We start from the raw sequence: 22076 nt of genomic DNA on the forward strand, positions 1-22076 counted from the left end.
GGTGTACAGTGTAATCACTTAAATTATCTTTGCAGCCATTTATTAAACGTTTATTTTTGCAAATAAAATAAAAATACATTAGAATGAAAACTAAAAAATGTATTTGTGTGGGTGTTAGGCCCCTTGCCTAACAACACCACTGCATCACGCCCATCAGAAGGCCTAGACATAATACAAACCGCTCAACTCCCTTTAAATCTTTATATAAACTTCCAAATGATGCATATAAATTGGTAAAATATGGTGGGGTGGCATGTTGGAAGAGTGGCAAGCACGTACGCCTCATAGTTCAGAGTTCAATTTCAGTTATCTCTATCCTTCCTGTGTGTTGTTTGCGTGTTCTCCCCATGCGCACATGGGTCTCCCTCCAAGCACTGCGGCTTCCTCTCATACTCCAAAATCATGCATGGTAGGTGTATTTTACACTCTAAATTGTCTTTAAATGTGATTGGGTGCGTGAATGGTTGTTCGTCCCTGTGTGTCTTGCAATTGGCTGGCAACCATTTCAGGGTGTCCTGAACTGCCCTGCTAACTGTTCATAGACAACCAGAATAGGCACCAGCAAGCCAGCGACCCTAGTGTGGATAAGCGGCCGTAGAAAATGGATGGATGTAAAATATTGTATGGCGGATGCTTGATGCTGTGAGCAGTGAAGGCCCCGGTCCAAATTTAAGACACATTCTCCCATGTGCTTAAGTCAGAAGCACAAAGCTCTACATAATTGTGATGATGATTATTTACAGTAGCAAGATTCATAGAAATGGTCAAAGACCATTTTATTTCCATTTTGTGAAACATGAGTGAAGATTATCTGCCCTTTTGTTGCCAAAAGGAGTGTACAAATTATTAACTTCAGAGGAGCTAAAATTTGTGGCACACATGATTTGATGCAAAAGAATGAGTTCTTAATGTGGGAATATTTTTCCCCAAAGAAAAAATATACAGTGGTACTTCTGCTTATGAAAACTAATTTGTTCCAGAAGTTATTTCGTTATGTGAAGCTTTCATAAGTAGAGCGGCTTTTTACATAGCTGAATCCATTCCAAGCCCCCCAAAATGCTCCTAAACCTTTTAAATCAATATTATTATAGAAATGCAACAAAAATGGAAACAAAAACATATTAACATTATATATATATATATATATATATATATATATATATATATATATATATATATATATATATATATATATATGCGCTCCAAACTGAATGCAGTTCACTTGTTTGCCTTGAGATGGTGCTGATGTGTTGGTGATGAGTGCAGGGAGAAACATATTTTTAGGATGTTTTATTTCCACAGGAGCAATAAGTCCACAGGAGCAATATTTATTTTTGGATTATTTTGAGCATGTGAGTTTAGTTTGGGTTCATGCCAAGTGCTTTCTGTGTTATGTCATTGCTAGAGTGCTAACAACGCTAAAGTCAGATGCGGCAGCCCAAAGTGGTGTGTTACAAATTTGTTTTTATGTAAATATGTACAATGTTAGCCATAGCAATTGTCAATTTTATGTTTCTTAGTCCTATGGTGTAAATTGTTGTTGGGAAGTGTGGATGAAAAGTGGAAGGCCATCAATGCAAAAAACTATTCTCTAATATCAATTGTAAAAATGCATCACAAACTAGACGATAGACATCATGAGTTGTGATAACGTATTACATTACAGTCATGTTGCTGACTGGTGTCCTATATTATGCCAAAAATGTCGCCCTTTGCATCTTGAATTTTCTTTCGTTACTAAGGAACATGTTTTTCCGCCGTGGCCTTGTTTTAAGCTGTACTTTCATAACAAGATGCATTCATATGAACAGGCATTACTGTAATTGAATAAGAAGTGTTTTACTTGAATACACTTTTTTTTAATTATTTTAATGTTGGTACTATGTTATTAAAAAAATAATTCATCAGAAGTTAAAGGTACCTGCACCACAGTGTACACACAGTGAAACCTGGCTGCATTTACTGGAGGTGGCCGAGTGTTTGTTTGGTCCACCTTGCTGTGTGCTTGGTGTGGGTTTCAATGGACCAAATATCTCTCTAGATGTGTATTGGCCAATAATTAAAAATGCAGTGGCTGAAATTCCCCCAAAGCTACCTTAACAAGGAGACTCTCCTTGCAAAAGTCATATATGCATACAAATAACTGGTTCACCTTTCGGCATTAAAAGTTTAATTCATATGGTTGCTCCCAGATTACAGCGGACCATTTAAATTGAATTTAAACAAGGCCCCAAACTTACTTTTATTATATTTCCTTGCACACACACCTTCCCCCATTTATTTATTTTTTGGTTTATAGTCATTGCCTTCTTTTTTATTTCTCTCTCTTACAATCAGTCAGTTCAATTTACTCTAGGAGAGACTGCAGGCTTGAAGCAGCTGAGCTGTCACAATGAATTTGTGTGCTCTAAACAAGATTAACTACTGCTATTTGTATCCCCATATCTCTGAAAGGGTAATCAACGCAGGTGGTTTAGCTTGCTAATTTTCACCATGGTAACCACTTAAAAAAAGCCCATCACGGCAAATAGATTGGCTTCAAATAGCATGGCTATTACGTGTGCGTGTATGTTTTACAGAGGTGTGTGTTTCGAGGGGGATGCAAGATTTTTGACCTCTGAGAACCTTTTTTTGGCCACGTGGATTAGGATTAGGGTAAAACCTGTATTCTGGGATGATTCCATGCAATAAAGAGCAAGATCACATATTGATACATGTATTATTTGAAAAGAGGTTTGACCTGCATTCATTTCAATCCCGTGATAATCAGAGCAAGTAGACATACCATTAGTGAGACACATTGGAGAAGTTGGCAACTCATGCCCACTTCTGCCTTGCTCAAGGGTGCAATTTAGACCACCACTCCTTTTGTCTGCCCCAGACAGTCTATCGATATGATAGGTCTTATTTTGTTTGCCATTGTTGCTATGTTGTCCTTTGTTTCCCCTTTACTGACAACTCAATGGCTAAACCAGAAAATCAGCAGCTTTTTGCACTTGAAGAGCCACTGCGGAAGGATGCAGCTTTTGTTTCCATGGGAACACTGTAGAATCTTGTATGATGTAAAGATTGACTGTTGTTGATCGTTTTTGTGAATACCTGTCTGTTGATTGTCCTCACCTCGTCAGTTCAATCAATACAGTTGTTTCCCTGCTGTTTCTCCACCAAGTAGCACAAGTCTGTCATGTGCACGTGGACACCAGGCAGTTTTGTGAATCAAAACTTGCCATACAATATTTCACTTTCACAATAGCCTCCAAAGTGTAAAAGGGGAAAGGTGTTTAATTAGGACACATATCCCACAAGTCAAGATGTTGATGATCTCACAAGATTGAGTGCACAAGAATGAGTAGAGATTTTTGCAAATGTTGTTATTGAAACTATGTCTTATTAATATAGTTATAAGATTTTTGCAATTCTCTTTTTACTCATCAGCTAGCAAAAAAAACATCTAACATGCAAAATGTAAACAAAAAAGAGTCAAGCTCATTTGGCAGTTGCAACGACTGATTTTTTTTATTGTATTGAGTATATTGTTCTTCTGACAGAAATGAGGAGTTGCTCAGTGAAAAAAATGTACACACAGAAAACCAAATAACTAATTTTCAGTTAATTATGACTGACCAACCTTTAAAGGTTTTTGATACTTAAAACACTGTGAGATTTTAGACAACACTCTACCCGTAGATTTTTGGTTTTTTTTCAAAGTTTTGCCACATTCATTGTTCAAATATCCATGGTAACCAGGTAGTGTTGAATGCTCACTGGGAAATACATTCCAATAGCAGGTAAGGACATCATCTGAGATTTGAACACTTGAAAAATATGGGGAAGTTTGACATCTCAAAAATTGAAAAAATTCATTGTTTGGCCTCAACAACCACAGCACATTTTCCATTGAGCTTCACTCCTGAGGCATCATCTGCCAAAAGTTTGCTTGTTTTACTTTTGGTACTTGCGTTTTTTTGGGGGGTTTTTTATGTCATATTATTGCAATCGGAAGTTTGATTTCTGATTTTTCTGTCAGTTAAAAGATGACTGTCAATTGGTACGGCGGAGCTGTGACAAGAATGTTTTATTGTGGATATAATATCCAAAAGGCAGTTGGCCACAAAAAGTAAATTAAATTTTGATGACATTTTGACGGCTCAACACTGTTTTGTTTTGATTCAGTTTCTCAACGTAATAAGTAACACATCAACATTGCACGAATTACAAGTCGCTCAAGCGCTGCCTTCAAATTAGGGTTAGGGGAGGGAGAATGGCTTTGCAATGACATTTGTGATAATCTTTTCATCTTCGGGTTTCTTACCATACCTCATATTTGATTTGACCGTATTCTCTGCATTATAAGGCACACTTAAATGTATGTGATGCGTTATTAATAAGTAAATGTCACTGGAACTGAGAAATCTAACATTAATTATTTATGTTATTATTAAAATATTTTACTAGAGTACATTATTACCACAAAAGGAATTTCTAATTTTTTTTTTGTTTAAAAAGAAAAAAGAAAAAATTCTGTTTTCTCCGTGGTGAAAGGGGCTGCTTTCATGTAAACAAGGAACACAATTGTGACATAACTTACTTTAATGCATGAAAGAAGTATTAAATTAAAAGCTCGCCGATGTTTGGATGATATGATGATCTACTCAAGCTGTACATCCGCCTGGCTTCTGTTTGAGGACGTGCTGGTGATTTTGACTGTAATTGATCACGTTGTCCAATCATTTGTCAAATGACGTTCAAAATGAGGAACTGTGGGTCATTCGAGGCAACTTCACAGGAATGTGCTAGCTATCGTGTTGGATTAAAAACACCTTAGCAACGGTGCGCATCAAAAACAAATCCCTTATTTTCATACACTTTGGTTACAATTTGACTCGTTTGGCTCAAGAAAATGAAATGACTTGTATTGTGAAAACACATCATATATGTTCATTTTTTCTGATTTCACTTGTGATATATGATTCTTCAACAGCAATCTTCAGAATTCATTGTGCTAGATTATTTGAAAAGAAGATAAAAAAGGAAAGATAAACACCATCACTGACCTTTAATGCCTCATTCTTATGTAAATGTTGTTGTTTTTTTTCACAATTATATGCTGCCACTTACGCGTGTGAACTACACAATGTTATTTAAACTAACCAATGGTGGATATATAACCACATTTCACATCACATTAGCTCCTTTCAAGCGTTTACCGCAGCAGGTAGGAGCTCATGAATAAATCTTGCATTTATCATCCTTAAATGATGGGTGGTAAATAAGCCCTAAATAAGATCAAAGACGATTACTTCAAGGTATTTGTCTACAACCAGTTGCTGCGTATTTAGGCTTTTTCATCATGTGCAAAGAAACACAGTATTTTATAGTTTGGGATTGAGGAGGATTAGTCAAATAATGCTGACACTGTGTCCTAATGAGCAATTCAGGAAATGCACAAACATGTTCAGCGCTGTCAAATAATCTGAAAGATGGAGCGAAGAAATTTAATTTAGCTTGTAGGGGTGCCAGATTTGTGCCAAAGAAAGACAAAATTATGTTTGTCCTCTGTGAATATGGAATCTTCGCAAATCCTCAGGCATGACAGATTAAAGGTGAGGAGTTTGCTCATATCTCTAAAAGGAAAACTGGATATCGTGGATTCCAGCAACTATAATAAGAGATTCAATGGATTTACAGATTTAAGACCTTCCACTTTTTATATGAGTTCATTTCAAAGCTGATTTGAAGTGCTAACACCAAAAGTCCTCACATATGTCTCAGGCTCTCCAACTGTGATCCTGTTTTCATTCAGTAGGATGTTGGCTAGGTGACAATGAAAAACGCAATAAAAACTGAAAGAAGGGAAACTTACTTCACGAAGGGAAGACAGCAGCCAATCCTTTTTGAAGCTTCTGTTTAGGCTTGAAGATCCCACTCTTACATCTTTGATCAGCATGCAACATAGAGGGCGAGAAGGAAGAGGTGCGAGAAAGTGAGAAACCCTTGAGCGCAACACTTTTGGATGTTAGAAATCTATTCATTGACATGGAGCTTTTTTTTTTTCTGGGACCGTCCATTGATTACCTGATGAGAGTCGGACAAGCACGCGCAAGGTGTGATACCAATTAGGGAGAGAGAAAAATGTTTCAAGAAACCCAACTTGCTTGCACAGACGTCCAAGTCGCAAAAGACGACAGACTTTCATGCTAGGGCCTCGCTGCGTATCTTCTGCTCAAAATGGAAGCGCGCTGCAGATTTTCCCACCGATAAAAATAACCTCAATAACAGGTGTAAGTTGAGCTCATTGTGCAGGTGCTGAAAGACAGCTAAAAGAATTATACCGACTGTTGCTCTGCCACAAAAATATCATTAACACAAACCTTTTTTCGTTCATTCTGTATGTCAAGTGGAAATGACTGTATAGTCATGTTTTGCAAAGGTAATCAATAAAACACACCACTTGAATTGAACAGGTTGAAGATATTAAAGTGACTCAAGCTCAATATATTCTTCTGTATGAATTTCATTTATAGTTTCTAAAACAATATCCCATTCAATATTTACTTGCTGAGTGAGAGACGCAATGGCAGTAAGAGTGTCTTATGGGTTGCACAAGGCAAACTTGACTAAAGACTAAAGGAGAGCTAGCTTGGCCATATGGGAAGAGAAGAGATGATGCTGGGTGAAGAGGAGGTGTGAAAAGGAGGGAAAATGGCATGAGGTTGGTGAAATGAACAGTGAGAGATCATAAGAGCCCCCGGGGTAGTTACAATTGAGGCATAAAAGAGCTTTGGAGATGAGGGGAGGGGGTTGATGCAAACTTCACATCCACTTTATCCGTCTCAGAATTTTTATCTGAACTTGTTAGCTGTCTGCAACTCCCTTCTTTCTCCATTTGTCTTAACTTTCCTTTTTTTCTTGTAATTCTGCCGTTCAAGGATTCTCGTTTCTGATGAAAAAAAATAATGACAGACTACACAGTGACTACAAAGATTCCACTGTATATACTGTATTAATGAAGTTGAACGCTTTCGAGCTGCACACGTCAGCATTTCGGTCTATTTCAGCAACACACTGATTTTGGTTGCTTGTTTTAAATGTGTTAACACTTTGCATGTCAACATTTTTCAGAAACGGATGATGCATCTGTTTTTTCTAACCTAATTTCAAAAGGTAAACATAACTTCTACAGATATGCATTCCATCAGGTTTTGCAATGCCAGGGACCATTTAGAATCTATTACCAACTCTTCGCAAGTAGTGTACTCACTGTTAGACAACTGAGAAGAGTGTAAGTGTTGCAGGTACCAGGACGCCACTGGACCAACAGATATATGTATATTTTACATTAGACAGGTTACAACTGTTAGAGAAATGTAGACAGCGAAATGCACACGGCTGTTTTCGCCGAATCTCCGGCAATTCTCTTTTTATTCACACTGGTTATGAAAAATTCACAATTATTCAATAAACTTTCAAATACAAGAACCATTCTGTCATCATCACATATCTGTAATACTATTCCAAAAATCCGTTTTTGGTCTTTACTTGTTTTATATAAAGATGCTAAAAGCATCACAAGGACTCATAAAATGCATTAAATGCACCATGGTCTCAAACCATTTATTTTTGTATATGAAATACTTAGATGGGGGTAGCCATTACCCAAAACAATGCCCAAAGTCGCAAACACGTGACGGAACAAGGGCAATGTATGGAAGGCGCCATGTTACCGAGCCCACGGTAAACACAGCTACCCCAACTCTTTCCTTTCTACAAGCTAAATCAACACATGAACTCGACACCAAACAACACACAAACGTTCCCAAATGTGACATAAGGATCAAGTGATTTCCCTGAGTGCTGTGTGACAGACTACCCACCTGTAAACAGGTTACAACTGTTAGAGAAAGCGAAATGCACACGGCTGTTTTCGTCGAATCCCCGGCAATTAAAGGAGACCGGCTGCGCATGCGTATAGGGCCTCTCATGCACCATCAGGATTAGGAACAGGTAAACATTACTGTCACCTGGTGCACAAAACATGTACTGCTCTTGGAGAGAACGCAAAAGAAATATACTGAGACTGGGACTCAAAAGAAGAACAAAAAATAAAAATAAAAAATAGAGACACTTTCAAAATACTGAAACCAAATAAAACAATCACACTAATGTGATGACGCTTTAGTGGGCATCACATAAGCACCAGTGGTGTGGTGCCTTTATACTATGGGTTCACGTCCCAAAGATTTTTTTTTTTATCGTCTTCATTTATTTATTTATTTATTTATTTATTTATGTATTTATTTATTTATTCATATTTTGTGATGTTGACCATTCTTGAGGTAAATAAAGAGTGTTCTCAGTTGTTTTTCGTATTTATTGATAACGAAGACTTAAGCCAAAATCGTTCCCAGATGAGACAGAGTATTTACTCACATTTTGGTGTACTAATGTTGCTAAATGAATAAATAAGAATGTTGCTGAAGTGTTGTTGTCCAAGTCCATTAGTCCAAATCCTGTGTGATTTCGAATGAAAACAGGAATATGATGAGCAAACAGCAGCTTTGTGTAGCTTCTTATTACTGTATCGCTTCACATAATTAATGCTTCATTTTCCGCTCATCTTTTTATGTACTTGCACACTTGAACTGGTCATCATTGGTTTTGGTGCTTGAGTGCCTGGGAGTGACAGTTAGGAACTTTAAGATGAAAACCACATGAACAAGACCATGCCAAGTTGCTCCCCAGAGACCAGTTAACATGGCCCTCTGATACCGGTTTTGATCACCAAGTAGGCCTACCACTGGCGGGCCGTGACTTTCACGTGTACGCCTTTTGTGATGTCAGACTCTCGAATAATATCCCCAATGCGCACATGTAGGGATTACTGGGCTACACAGGCTATTTTCACGAGCTTTTAAACTTCAATGAACCTGCGTCAGCCATTAAAACTCGTCATTATAAGTGATCTGTCAAAACTGTAAAAAAATAATAATAATTTAAAATAAATATCCATTAAATTTTCAAGTCAAAATTACAAATCACAATATAATATAAAAAGAACATAATTTTATTTCTTTTCTCTTAATTGAATATGAATGAAATAAGATAACACAAACATATTAAAAATGAAAACATAAATAAAGAAAAGGCTTGCACTTACCAAAAGAAATGGCAGTCACAATCGATTAGTCTTTTCAATATCTCCAGATTTTTCTTGACCTCTTCAGGCTAAAGCTTTCACTTGGCACTGAGATGTACAGTGCATCCACTCAGGTGTTCCCAAAAGTTTTAAAAAAAACATAGTGCATTGAGGAGCTCTCTTTACCTTCGAACTGAGATGTACTATACTGTATATCCACAAGCGTGTCCGCATAGGTTTTTAAAAGCACCATAGTGCGTGTGTCCAGCCGTGCTTTGGTGTCTCGTTGTTAAGTTAATAAGAACTCATCTAATTAATGTTTTGTATTGAAATCAATACTGTTTGTAATTCAGTTATATGATTGACTTAAACAATGTAATTTGCGTACATTTTTGTACATTTTGAACCCCCCGGTCCGCTCAATCGTTGACTGGTCCATGGTGTTAAAAAGGTTAGGGACCACAGGGCTAAAGCATTTCTAATATTTCAGCACAGCGAACACACAATTTGTTAATTTTACCTTCCACGTCGACGTTGAAGGTAGGTCTCAAATGCTCAACTTTCTTCACTCCTGCCTGAATTGTGATGATTCAAGGACGTCCTGGAGTTGAGAAGCCAGTGTTAAATAAAGCGGAGGTAAACGTCATTAGTCTGGCTTGCCAGAGAGTGTTTAACGTTTGAGAAAAGCTGCTCTTCCTCCTTTCCTTTCAGACTTTTTTCAATCCTGCCCTCCATCTCTTTTCCGCCATCTTTCCCAAACAACTCCGGTGTCCTCTGGCTGAACCAGTGCTGTTTAATACGGGTGCACATGTGTGTGAGTTGGTGCATCACTGTGCGAGAGCAAAGCGTGCACGGCTCGTGTGTGTTTGTGTGTGTGTTCATGCTAAGCCATCAATCAATTCTCAGAGTGTAGCTGAGGCTTCTGCTTTAACTCTGCAGCCTCAAAAAGTTGATTTACTTCAAACCTCAGACACAATGTGACTGGATAATAGCGGCTTCTACAGACAATTAGATTTTCCGAAAGTATATTTGAATTAAGTTTATCTTATAACTGTGCATTAAACAGCAAGTTCAATTTCAGTTTTTAAGAATTGGGCATTTTCTCCTCAAAATGGCATGTATCATACCAAGACTTCAATTTGTTAACCAATGTGCATAAACGTTGAATTTTGTTTCACCAACATTTTTTCCTTTTACATTTGTATCTCGTGGTTGATTATTAGTGCTGGTTATTGTTTCTTAAAAGTGTATTGTGATATATTGCAATGCATATCATGATATATTGGGCATTTTTTGTAAAAATAAAATCTATGGCATTTATATGAATGAAAAAAAACCGGAAGGAAATTATTAGCATAATACAAATTCTACTCATTTTTTTTCAGAAGCCACACACCATAATGTGTGTCTATGAGCACACATTAAACATTTTTTTATTTTGTTAAAGCAGCATGTCCACATTTGTCTTTCAAGAATGCTCTTGACTGTGTTAATATGCCTCCAGCAGTTAGGAATACTCTTTCAGATAGCACTCATGTGACAGGAATACCCAGATAGCACTTTGCCATACGTGCCAGCACAGGAAACGGGTGACACATGTGAATACACATATCGCGTCACTTCATATCACGAAATACCAATATCATCACTCAGCACTATAATTTATGTACTTAGGTTTGTGTTTTCTTTTAATGGTGAGTCTTCAAAGTAATAGTTTTATTGTATTCATTATGACAGTCTGATCTTTACTGAGATGTTACTTTCTGTCTTTTCATGCTGCTTGAGGTTGCAAAGAGAGTTAGTGGGGCTCACCACGCTTGAAGCACTGTGTGTTGTAAAAGAAAGTAAAATTTGTTGTGAGCCCACACTAGAAGGGATCCACGTTGCCTCGTCGTACTGTGCGTCCTGGTGCTCGCCCATGAGCCCCATCTCCAGGTCTGGCTACAGAAGGCACTCCGGTGACCCACGAGAAAATGCGATCCAATAAATGTGTTAATCCTAAGGGGTCTGTGATTTGATTCTTCTCCTATTAAAATAGTAATTATTTGCATCCTTATACTCTTATACTGTATATCATGCATAGGAAATGAAGTCTGAGCAATGCTGCCATGTCAGTTCTACAATCATCAGCCTTGTCACTGATGTTCGTTTCAATGTGAAGAATCAATTAAAAAAAAAATAAAACAAACTATGAGGTATAACGTTTTTATATATGTTTTGAGCACATTTCTGATGTAGGAAAGCCAGAAGAAGATTGTTGAGCTGAAAGTGTGGATCGAGGGATACATACAGGCTTTTTGGGAGTGGATTAGGAAAAAAAAAGCAGCTTGTTTCTAAATGACACTCTTATGGATTGTTTTATTTACATGGACTTCAATGAAGTGGTTCATATTAGTTAGGGAACTTGTTTATTTATTTGGGATTCATCAGAGGGTTACCAGTTTGATCCATGATTGAGCTCTAAATAATGTTCTTGTAACACTTGAGAGCAGCACTGTGGAAGATTGGTTAGCGCGACTGCCTCACAATGTAAAGGTTGTGGTTTCGTTTCCAGCTTGGGCCTTCTTGTGTTGTTTGCTTGTTCTCCACTTGCCTCCATGGGTTTTCTCTGGGTATCCCAACTTCCATGCTCCATCAATATGTATGGTAGGTTAATTGAACACTCTAAATTGCCCTTAGATATGTTTGTGAACGTGAATGTTCTTCTTTGTGTGTCCTGTTACTGGCTCGCAACCAGTTCACAATGTAGCCTGCCTACTACTTGAAGACCCATGTATCCAATATGTGTACAGTAATGTCCAGTATCAAAAGACGCCTCTGTTGTATCACAATATAGCTCAATACACTTTTAAGACACAATACCCAGCACTAGTACTGAGCTGTGATTGGGTGTGTGAATGGATGTTCGTCTCTGTGTTCCATGCAAATGGCTGGCAACCAGTTCAGGGTGTCCCCAGCCTATTGCCTGAAGTCAGCTTCAAGCTTTCCCATGACCCTGGTGAGGATAAGCGGCTAAGATAATTGATGGATGGATGTACAACTCTCTGTTGGTTACACCTTGGATTTTGACTTTCAATAATGTTGTTTATCTTTTACTGTAGCAAGTTTGTAAAGATAGCAAAGAATATTGTGGAATGGAATGTTGGAATGTTAATGCTGATATATTGTAACCCTCACAAATAAATCTACTTATACCAAACAGCTCACTTTCAGATTTAGTAGGGAAATTATGTCTGATTAAAGAGCTTTTACACAAGGCCAGATGGAGTTTTAGGTCAGCAGCAAAACAATGCCGTCACCTAAACCTTTTGATATTGTTCCGCAGCGTTCTTAGAAAACATGTAGAGTGACCTTTTGAGTAAGGCCTTGTCTACATGTAACCAGCTAATTTAAATCCACATAGACTCCCCCTTGTCGTCATTGTTTCTTTATTTTAAAAAGTCGCGTCTATATGAAACTGCATTGTGTGGTTTCAAATTTGTGTACAACCATGCCAAGTCGCTAGGCAGCAGTAATGTCGCAAATTCTGTCCAATCAGAAAGAACTTCTGACTCTAACGTTTTCAGTCAGAAAGAACTTCCGCATATGACACCACCGATATCCACGTCTTCGGCGGGAAAAAAAAGAGTAGCGCCATGACGCAAATCCTCGTTGAAGCTGGTCACACGCAACCATGAAACCGCCGGCTTGGGCCAATCTCCATGTTGGCCGGAGGTTTTGAAACATTCGATTTTGATGAAAAAAAAAAAAAGTCTGGACACATATAGCAAATGAGGCAAAATGGAGAAATGTACTGCCCATTTTTACTGCAAGAACTCCGGCTACATGTAGTGTAACTCAATCTGCTGATCCATCCATTCATTTTCGATAACTGCTTATCCAGGTAGATGCAATCACAGTGACGTGACACTGACACAGGGGGAACAGAAACATTAATTTATGAATTGATGAATAATTAAGAACATGAACAAAAGACCAAACAAGCCGGAATGTGAAAAGACAAATTAAAGCCCAACATAAACCTAGAATAGAAAACCCTGACACTAACCAAAACACCGGAGAACATAACTTGTAAAGTCTATGAATGATACAATGTATTTTAAAGTTATAGGGCAGTTGCACACTGCATCTGTGAATCCATACAGTTAATTTTCAATGTATAATAAGTTTCGTAGAAAAAGGTATACAGTGATCTCTCCTACTTTGGGTCTCAAATATTGCTTCTCAGTACTTCGCGTTTTTTTTCCCGGGAAAAAAAAATATATTTCAAACTAAAAAATCATTTAAAAAATGTGCAAACGTACAAAAATTGAAAAAAGCAAAAAAGTACTATATAGAGTACTGTATTAATCAAACAACGAAGTAATATTAGTTAATAACTATGTTAAGAATTCTTCAAGTGTTAGAGTTTGTGACTTTTTTTATCTTATTTTGAAATGCATGCTTTTAATTTGTCGGGCCGCGTTGTATTTCCGTTTTCGGTTTTACGTTCTCTGTGAGTCATTCGGCTCGTTACGGTGACATAGTGAATGACAACGTAAGCTCATATTTATAGTTTATTATCATTTATGTTGATAACGCACGCTACTGCCTATGTTTAGTAAGCGATGAGTGTTTATTCTGTTTATGTGTTCGTTTGTATAGAGGTTGCACTTTATAGTTAGTAGTTGTTGTTAGTTGTTGCTAACCCGCTAATGTCGGCCGGCTAAAAATACAGTAAATTCCTAGATTAAGTGTTTACATGTTAGTTGACTGACTTTAAGATTGTTGTTGATTTATTATTCAACAGATACTACATGATACACCATACATGAGCCAAAATAAATGTGAAGTTCAACGTGATGACTTGCGTACTCTTTCACCGGAGTCTTGGTGTAGATAACCAGTCCTGAGAACAAATTCTCAACAAATTAAGTAGTATTAGTTATTTAATGAATATACAATAACGTTAATAATGTTAGTTAAATAAGGATAATGTAATGTTAAATAATAGGAGAAAGGAAATAAAATAGGCAAAAAAAAAGGATTGTTTATGGTTACTGCGGCTATATTGGGGCGTACCGTACATAGAAATCTAGGAACTGATACCCTACTTCGCGGGTTTCAGACTTCGCGGGGGGTTGACAGCCCCCATTAACAGCGAAACAAGAGGGATCACTGTATACAATATGTCTACTGTATATGGATATGTGTGGGAGTTCATGGCCATACCAGCCTGAGAACATCCTAATTTCAAAAGCAAAGCAGGGATTTACCTTGCGGGTACTTGGATCGGAGACCGCCGGGGAATACCCGGTGCTAGGTTTGTGTGTATGTATAGTTGTTTTGCACAGAATCGTGGTGGCCTGACACTTTAATGTTACGTGAGAAGGGTAGGCAGTAGGAGCCTCAGCTTCTGTCTACATCTTTTGGTCTCTGTGTCTTGTTTCTTTGCTCTTTTTGACTTCTGATTTGATTGGGCCAAATCAAACTACTACTACTATTACTGCATGAGTTTCCCGGCACGCACCGTGGGCCAGGGAGCAGGATGGCACAGGGACAAGGACGGTACGTTCAATACTTGCCTTCATTGTTGTCAGCCCTGTAAATTTGTTGTCCCTTTCTGCCCAGACCAAAAAAAAAAAAACAAGTTGATGCACCTGAAAGCAATAATAGTCACTATAGTGACCACATTTTGAACTGTTGCTGGCAGCACATATACACAGTGAATAGGTTACTAGACTGAAATGCGGTGTGAAAAGGGACTTTCAGTGCTTATATTACCTCTGAAAGTGTTGGGTCCTCGGGACTTGCAACACTAAAAAAACTATGGGTCCCAATGGAAATGTTTGGAGTCCCAAAAATCACGCAGTAAAAATTACAAAATGTAAAGGTCAAACTGTACTTACAAGATGTGAGCAAATTCCAACAACACATGTTAACAAATGTCACAGTAAAATTTATTAAAATAATAAAATGAACTTACATGTCCATTTTGGTAGAAAAGTCCGTTCAGCTTCAATATGTCACAATGTGTTCCTCTTCTCCATCTTCCAAAGCGTTTCGTTTTGGCTCATTGTAGCCTGAGTGTGTAACTTGACTTTTCACTGATACTAATTGCAGAGTTGATGTTGTTTCGGGCGTAAAGCTAGCACTTTTAGGAGCCTTTTTTTTTTATATAACCAGAGCCTGCAGACGAAATGTCATGACAAGATCACAAGTAAAAAAAAAAAAAAGAAAACATGACCTGAGAGATTCAAACAAACTGGTGGACGAAGTTGTAAAAAATGTTAGTGAGTGATTGAGTTAAGCTGAATAAAAGAGTAAATGGACAATAACTAATACAGTGGGCCCCAGTGTTACGAACTTCAGCGGCTATGCTCGTAACTCGAATTGCTCGTATGACGGGCAGTCCAAACCTATGTTAATTAGTGAATGCGTGCAAAAACCTTAGGTAAAAACATCACGACTTTATACACATTTTAAAAATTAGTAGCATAATCTACTGTACAGTTAAATTAAATAACATAAATCTTCAAAGGAAAATGGCATTTAACTTTGGGGCAACATGACTTGAGCTGGGTGAGGGCGGAGGGGAGCAGAGACCAACCCGCAGAATTCTTTTATTTATTTTCTTAAACGAGAACTTTTCTCAAACTAGAACATATCACCGGCGATTTCCTTCTCTTTAATCCATAATAGAAGAAGCCTCTCCATTTTGTTGTTGACCGAGGTCCGTCCCCTGGCAAGGAAAGTCTTGCCCTTAGAAGATTGCTGAGCGGTTACGGTCATACTCACTAGCAAGGTTAACTATGTGTGCGCCTCCTTCGTATTTTTTTTTTTTTTAATTATCTCCTGCTTCATTTCTATTGTCATCATCCTCTTACTTCTTCCTTTACCGCCACTAGCAAGTTTAGAAGCCATGTCTAACAGATAAAGTTTGCAAAGTCTTCACAACAGACCGACCAGCTGTGCCATCAAGCTAGATGAAGGCGTTAGGCCAATAGCATATCGGCATTTCTGTGATTGACGTGATGCCGGCCAATAGCATATCCGCATCTCCGTGACTGAGACCGTGACTGTGAACTTAATCGACCAATAGCATATCGGCATCTCCATGACTGACACCGTGACTGAGACAGTGACTGTGACATTGTAAGAGCAATAGCATATCGGCGTTACCGCGACACGCGGGAACAGTTCATTTTGGTGATGCAGCCAAGCGAAAAAAATAGTGTGGAAACATTAACCGGCATGTTAGATTGTTTGTAAGATGAAAGGGTTGTGCGTAAGAGGGGGACAAAAAACGCCGCGGTCCACGTTCGTAAGATGATATGTTCGTAAAAGAGGGAGTTCGTAAACCGGGGGCTCACTGTATTTTTGTTCCCAAAAATTGGGTTGGGAGTTTTTTACTGTCCGATTTTAGGTTCTCCAATTCAAAATGATTTGATCCAATCAAAAATTATTTCCGCTTCAATGTATAGATTTTCAAAGAATTATCAAACTCTTTTTGGGTAAAAAGCCATTTTCCTATAAAGGATATATCATATCGGAAAATGACAATTTTGAAAGATAACTGATTCTAAACTAACTACCATCGAGTGATAGAAGATTATTTCAAATCAATCCTTCAACTACAATGTGTATTCACTAATAGTACGATGTGAATGATATCATCTTATGTCGATGAGAGTCTATTTCCCTCTTAATACCCTTGTTCTGTTTGTCAGTCTTGCATTGGCGCGGGTCGTTTTTTTTTTTTTTAAGACAAAAACATCTCAGACAGCTGACTTCATTTGTTTGGAAAAGTTTGATTGGTTTACCTTCTTGACCCACACTTTAGCTCAATAGACGGCTCACGTCCTTCCTTGAAAGATATCCGATAAAAAGCTCTGTGAAAGTAGCATTAACGTAGCTACTGGCTATGGCAGCCATAGAGTGTGAGTCACGTCAAGAGAACAGTAAACTAAAAAGGAAACGTGAGAACGTGATTGGTTAAGGCAGCCAAAGAGCATGAGTCATCTTGAGAGAATAACCCCGATTGCAGGCTGCATTTATCTCATGTGAAACAATTGTTTAGCAATGCCCTTACAAAAAACAAAAAAAAAAACTGCGTACCAGGGATGCACGTTGAATTGAAATTATGCATTCCATGGCATGACGCATGTATTGGGGAGGCAGGAAAATGCCTTTAGTAAGGATAGAGGCTACATACAGTATTACACGAGTCTGCATTGATTGGGTCGCAAACTTGGAAATTTTATTCAAGAAGAAACATTAAAAATCATCAATTTGATTGTTAGAAGAAACAGAAAGCACAACGTTCAACAACCACTGTAGCTCAACCATCTGGTAGCGTGGCATTAGGACAGATGCTTTCAGTGAGCTATTAAAAAAAACAACTGGTTTTCAGCGATCTTCATAATTGGTTTTGAAAAATAAATGGTAATTAGAAAGAATGAGTTAAGTCAATAAAAGAGATTTAGAAATGATGCAATTTTAATGATCAATTAAATGAGATCAAAACGCAATGCATCGAAATAAAGATGTTAAAAATCGATCAAGAAAAGACATTTATTTGTATCCTTCATTTCTTGTATCAATTTTAGGACTTTTAAAGCCCCTCTATCAATAATGTTTATGGCCGTCTGTCCTTCAGCGGGTGAGGAACTATTACGTTCATGCTGAGTTGCAAAGCTGTCAACCTGAAATGAAACTGGCTCATTTGGGGGTGAAATGACCTGAGTTGCCCTTGTGAAAGGCCTGCACTTCATGACCTCAACTCATAGAAAATGCATGGAAAGACATTGGATCACCTTTGACATTAGATTGATTCTATCACATGTCACTGGCAAGAAAGAATTGATTTGTTTGAAAACTAACAAGCCCTGACAATTGACATGGCTCAAAATACAAAATGCTTCCTGGGAAGGAAAACTGTTTGAATCAAGGAGAAGAGAGTGAAAATTCTTATTTTCAGTACATAACAATCAATACATCCTCCAGCACAAAGACTTTGGACAAATGGTTGCTCAGAAAGAGATCCAAGGAGGAACACAAAATAAATCACGTGCTGAAATAGAAATCTGAAAAAGTGCCACCTACATCCACTCACACATACAGTACACATACTATACATCAAACACACAGACCTCCTTAATGGGTGTCCCCTCAGCTTAATTTTGGGGTTAGGTTATGTAGGTAGCAATAAAGCAGAGCTAACAAAATCTCTTAATACACCCCTCGAAAATGTAAACTAAACTGGACCCCGATCCAACCCCCCTTCACACCATCTTCGGCTGTGCTGCAGCTTGGCAAGTGAGGTGTCAAACAAAAAAAAAGATAATACTACTTTGATCAATTAATTGATTTCTGTAATGACTCATGGGGTCGAAGGCAAGTGTTGTTTTATTTAGGAATGAAATACAAGGATGTCCATTACATATGTTCATGGAGCCCAGAATCTACCAGCACCTTGATAAAATTGACCAAAATCTTATTACACAACCTATGCCACAACCTTTAGCAGTAAACAAGAATTATAAGATAGTACTGCATTTTTCAGACTATAAACTGCAAAAACAGACATTTCACAGAAAGTCTATTTTTGTCATGTATAGGCTGCAGCAGACTATAACCTGCAGGGTGAAAACATCAATATTTACACAGAAAGTTTTTTTTTTTTAATTTTTGGTTTTAGTTACTGTATTTCTCCGAGTACAAGTCGGTTTTTGTTTTTTAATGTTTTTTTTGTTTTTTTTTAATCATTTTCAACCCGCATACTAGGGGGGTCGACTTATGCTCTGATCTCACAACAGTGGCTTGAGTAAAGATCATCTCAAGTAAGATGATCAGCAAATCTCAGAAGACCTCCATTTCAAACTAAATGGATTGGTCCGAAGATGACCACCCGTGGAAGAGTAACGAGGATATTTGAACAATTGACGAAGAGATAGGAGAGGGCATACGGGTGACTTGTGCATGCCCAAAGAAATACGGTAAATCTTTTATTCATTTATTTTCTTTCAAACTGCTTGGTCACAGCAACATCATGTCTTCAACACTGTAACATGTCATGTCCGGTGTGGTGTTTTTTTGTGTCCAGTCAGGGTCAAACAGTGGCCGCCTCCGTCTCCAATCAGCTTCAATCATCCAGTCAAGGTCCTGTGGCCTACTCATCTGCAGCATTTGCATCGCTGTTCTGTCTGAAACGCCCGGGCGTCCCTCTTCTGGTGGTCAGATCACACCCCGGTCTGGTGCCCAGGACGGCCTCCAGAATCACCCTGTTGGGGAGCACCTCGTCTAGCACCAATGAAGCCATCTTGACTGTCCCTGTTACTTGGGCCTCGTTTCCACCTCCTCTTCCGCCCGTTTTTTATTTATGTTCTGAGATGTCTGGGCTCCATGCCTTCTGTCAATGTCTAGTTAGTGTGATTGCGTCCACCTGTCCTTGTCAACCTACTTCCCTTGTGTCTGCCAATCAGCTCCCTACACCCAATTTTGTCTTGTCCAGGTGTTCATTGTTTTCTCGTCAGTTTTTAGTGTATTTGGTTTCCTGTTTCCTTTCAGTTTTTGTCGGGTCACTTTCGTTGTCTCTGTATCCTGTTGTTTCTGTCACTATCACATAATTTTGTTGTTTTCATGCCAGTTTTTTGTTGTATATATTTCCTTATTTTTGAGTTCTTACTTTGGTTAGGTTTGTTAACTTGTTTATTTTGCCATTCCTCGCCATTATAAATTATTATTGTGAGCACACACCGCCTGTCTGTCTCCCTGTATTTTCTTCCACTATGTCATCAGATGACAGAACATTCCTGTACATTGAGAAATAAGGACATCACCACCACATTTTCAACATGACACAGACAAACTTGGGTTCTTCGAATACTGCACCAACACACATCAGCACACCTGATTGTGTTTGTTAGTGGAGCGTGCCCCATGGTTGCGAGTAAAACCAGTTCAAACTCAAAATCAATACCCCCCCCCCAAAAAAAAAATAAAATAAAAATAAAAAATCATTGGTGGTGTCCTATAATAGAATGTTTCCTTCAATGACTTGTGAGATGTTTACCATGATCACAATGTTTGCTGATGTAGAGTTTTTACATCTAATTTTGACCATACATTACTGTACATAAAGGAAAATTCAAACAAGCAAAGCCACACAATAAAAGTATTGATTTAACTGTAATTATTAAAGTGGCGCTTGCAATTTCAGAATTTTAACTGAGCATTTATTACATTGACAATATGAAAGAATAATTTGAACGTAGCAAACAGCAAAGAATGTTTTGATTGCCCTCTAAACTGAGCTTTATTACACCAGTTAAAGTATTGCATCAGTACCCTGGTTCTCCCACCACCTCCGCTCCTCTCCGTTCACATAGCACCAGTGCCACCTTCTGTTTGCCCATCCTGTCCAACACAATAGGCTCTGGCCATCTTTTGTGTGAAATACCAACATTTTTTAAAAACTAATTTAAACTCCTTACCTCTTATTCCTGTATTAGGTTACCACCCACTCAACATCAACTCTGGAGACCTCATGAGCCTGCAGATGTCATCAGCGGAAAATATGTTCTTAGTTTAATTATCCTTATTTATATCCATTGTGAATCACCATTAATTAATATGTTATTCAAATTCAATGACATAATCTCCTTCTGATGGCTTTTATGATTGTATTTGCACAATATATATCTTCAAATGAAAGAACATAAGGATATATCAAATAAATCAGGTTTCAAACTTAGATAAAGAAAGCAATTGTTTTGATATAAGGACCACAATCTGAAGAGATAAATGCAAGAGGAGCAATTTTTTTCTACACGTTCAGTGTGTTGCTAACTACTCTGTGATACTGATGTTAAATCTACAAGGGCACTGTCACAAGATTCACACAGCTCCTCCTGATTAAAATTTAATAGGTTCTTTGCGATCATAAGTCACAACTAGCTTGGGTGGAAAAAGGCAGAACAAGTGCATGAGATCTCCCGTGGATTTTGTAAAGATTGCAAAGGACAAGTAATGGGTTGTAATTAGTGGATATTCAATTATTAGGTTGTTACCCCAAAGGCTTCCAGAAAGATTGTTTTCGAAGTATACTGTTGGTAGGAGCACACTTGAACAAACCTAGAAAATATGTGGTGATACCAATGTTGTTGGAGAATAGTGAAAATCCAAATAATATTTCTCTAAAAGTATGTGCTTATGATAAGGAGCTTTCTGTTGATGCATCAATTGCCATGTAGTTGCTATATTTTGTTTATTTTTATTTTTTTATTGATGTCATTTTCCATGTTTGTGGATTTCTATAGATTTTTGGATTTTCAAGTTGTCCCTAAGTCAGTGTCTTGTTAGTATGATTGTGTATTTTAAGCTCTCGTTCTAAGTAACTTTAGCAAATTTATGTCTCGGACGTAAACAGAAAACAAAACGTTGTGCAATCTCCAATCTGACTGAAGTTAAAAACAAAACAATTAAAAAAAAAAACTAAGAAAAAAGAAAGAAAGAAATTGCCAAATCTAGTAAAATAAACATTCATTTTCATGGTTACGTAAAATTTCTTGCAAAATGCCTTTCACTTTGCTTCATCCATGTTTCATCTTTACTACTTTTATCCTGTCATCAAGTGTTAAGCTTGTGTCAATTGACGTTATTCCGACATCCACGCTCCTCCACGTGGAGTCCAGGCAGAACAGATATTCCGCTTACGCGCGCCTTCCAGAATTTCTTTGCAAGCAGACAACATGTCGAACGAACTATTGATTACGGAAGTTAGCCGGTAAAATCACCATTATGATGCGTCTGAAAATGAATAACGTTATCTAAATACAGTAAACAACTTCTGGAGAGCATCACATTGGGGAGAGATGAGTAGTCTGTTTAAAATCACTTGGAAAAATTTAGATCGTTTGAATCCACTGGGATTCTTTACCTCTGTTAAAGAGTACTGTTG

At 37.8% G+C, this 22076-nt stretch overlaps 1 long non-coding RNA gene across 1 annotated transcript in view; it reads right to left on the reverse strand.

Moving 5' to 3' along the window:
- LOC148416263 (uncharacterized) overlaps positions 1-7937 on the reverse strand; it is a 74336-nt gene extending 66399 nt beyond the window's left edge. The window contains exons 1-2 of the long non-coding RNA XR_015867308.1: positions 7875-7937; positions 5864-5934 (exon numbers count right to left, since the gene is read on the reverse strand). This is a non-coding gene — a long non-coding RNA (uncharacterized LOC148416263). The remainder of the gene's footprint in view (positions 1-5863; positions 5935-7874) is intronic.
- Between the last annotated feature and the right edge of the window lie 14139 nt (positions 7938-22076).

Source organism: Hippichthys cyanospilos, chromosome 11, assembly GCF_059441005.1.
Source record: "Hippichthys cyanospilos isolate Australia breed blue-spotted pipefish chromosome 11, RoL_Hcya_1.0, whole genome shotgun sequence".
Taxonomy (NCBI): Eukaryota; Metazoa; Chordata; class Actinopteri; order Syngnathiformes; family Syngnathidae; genus Hippichthys; species Hippichthys cyanospilos.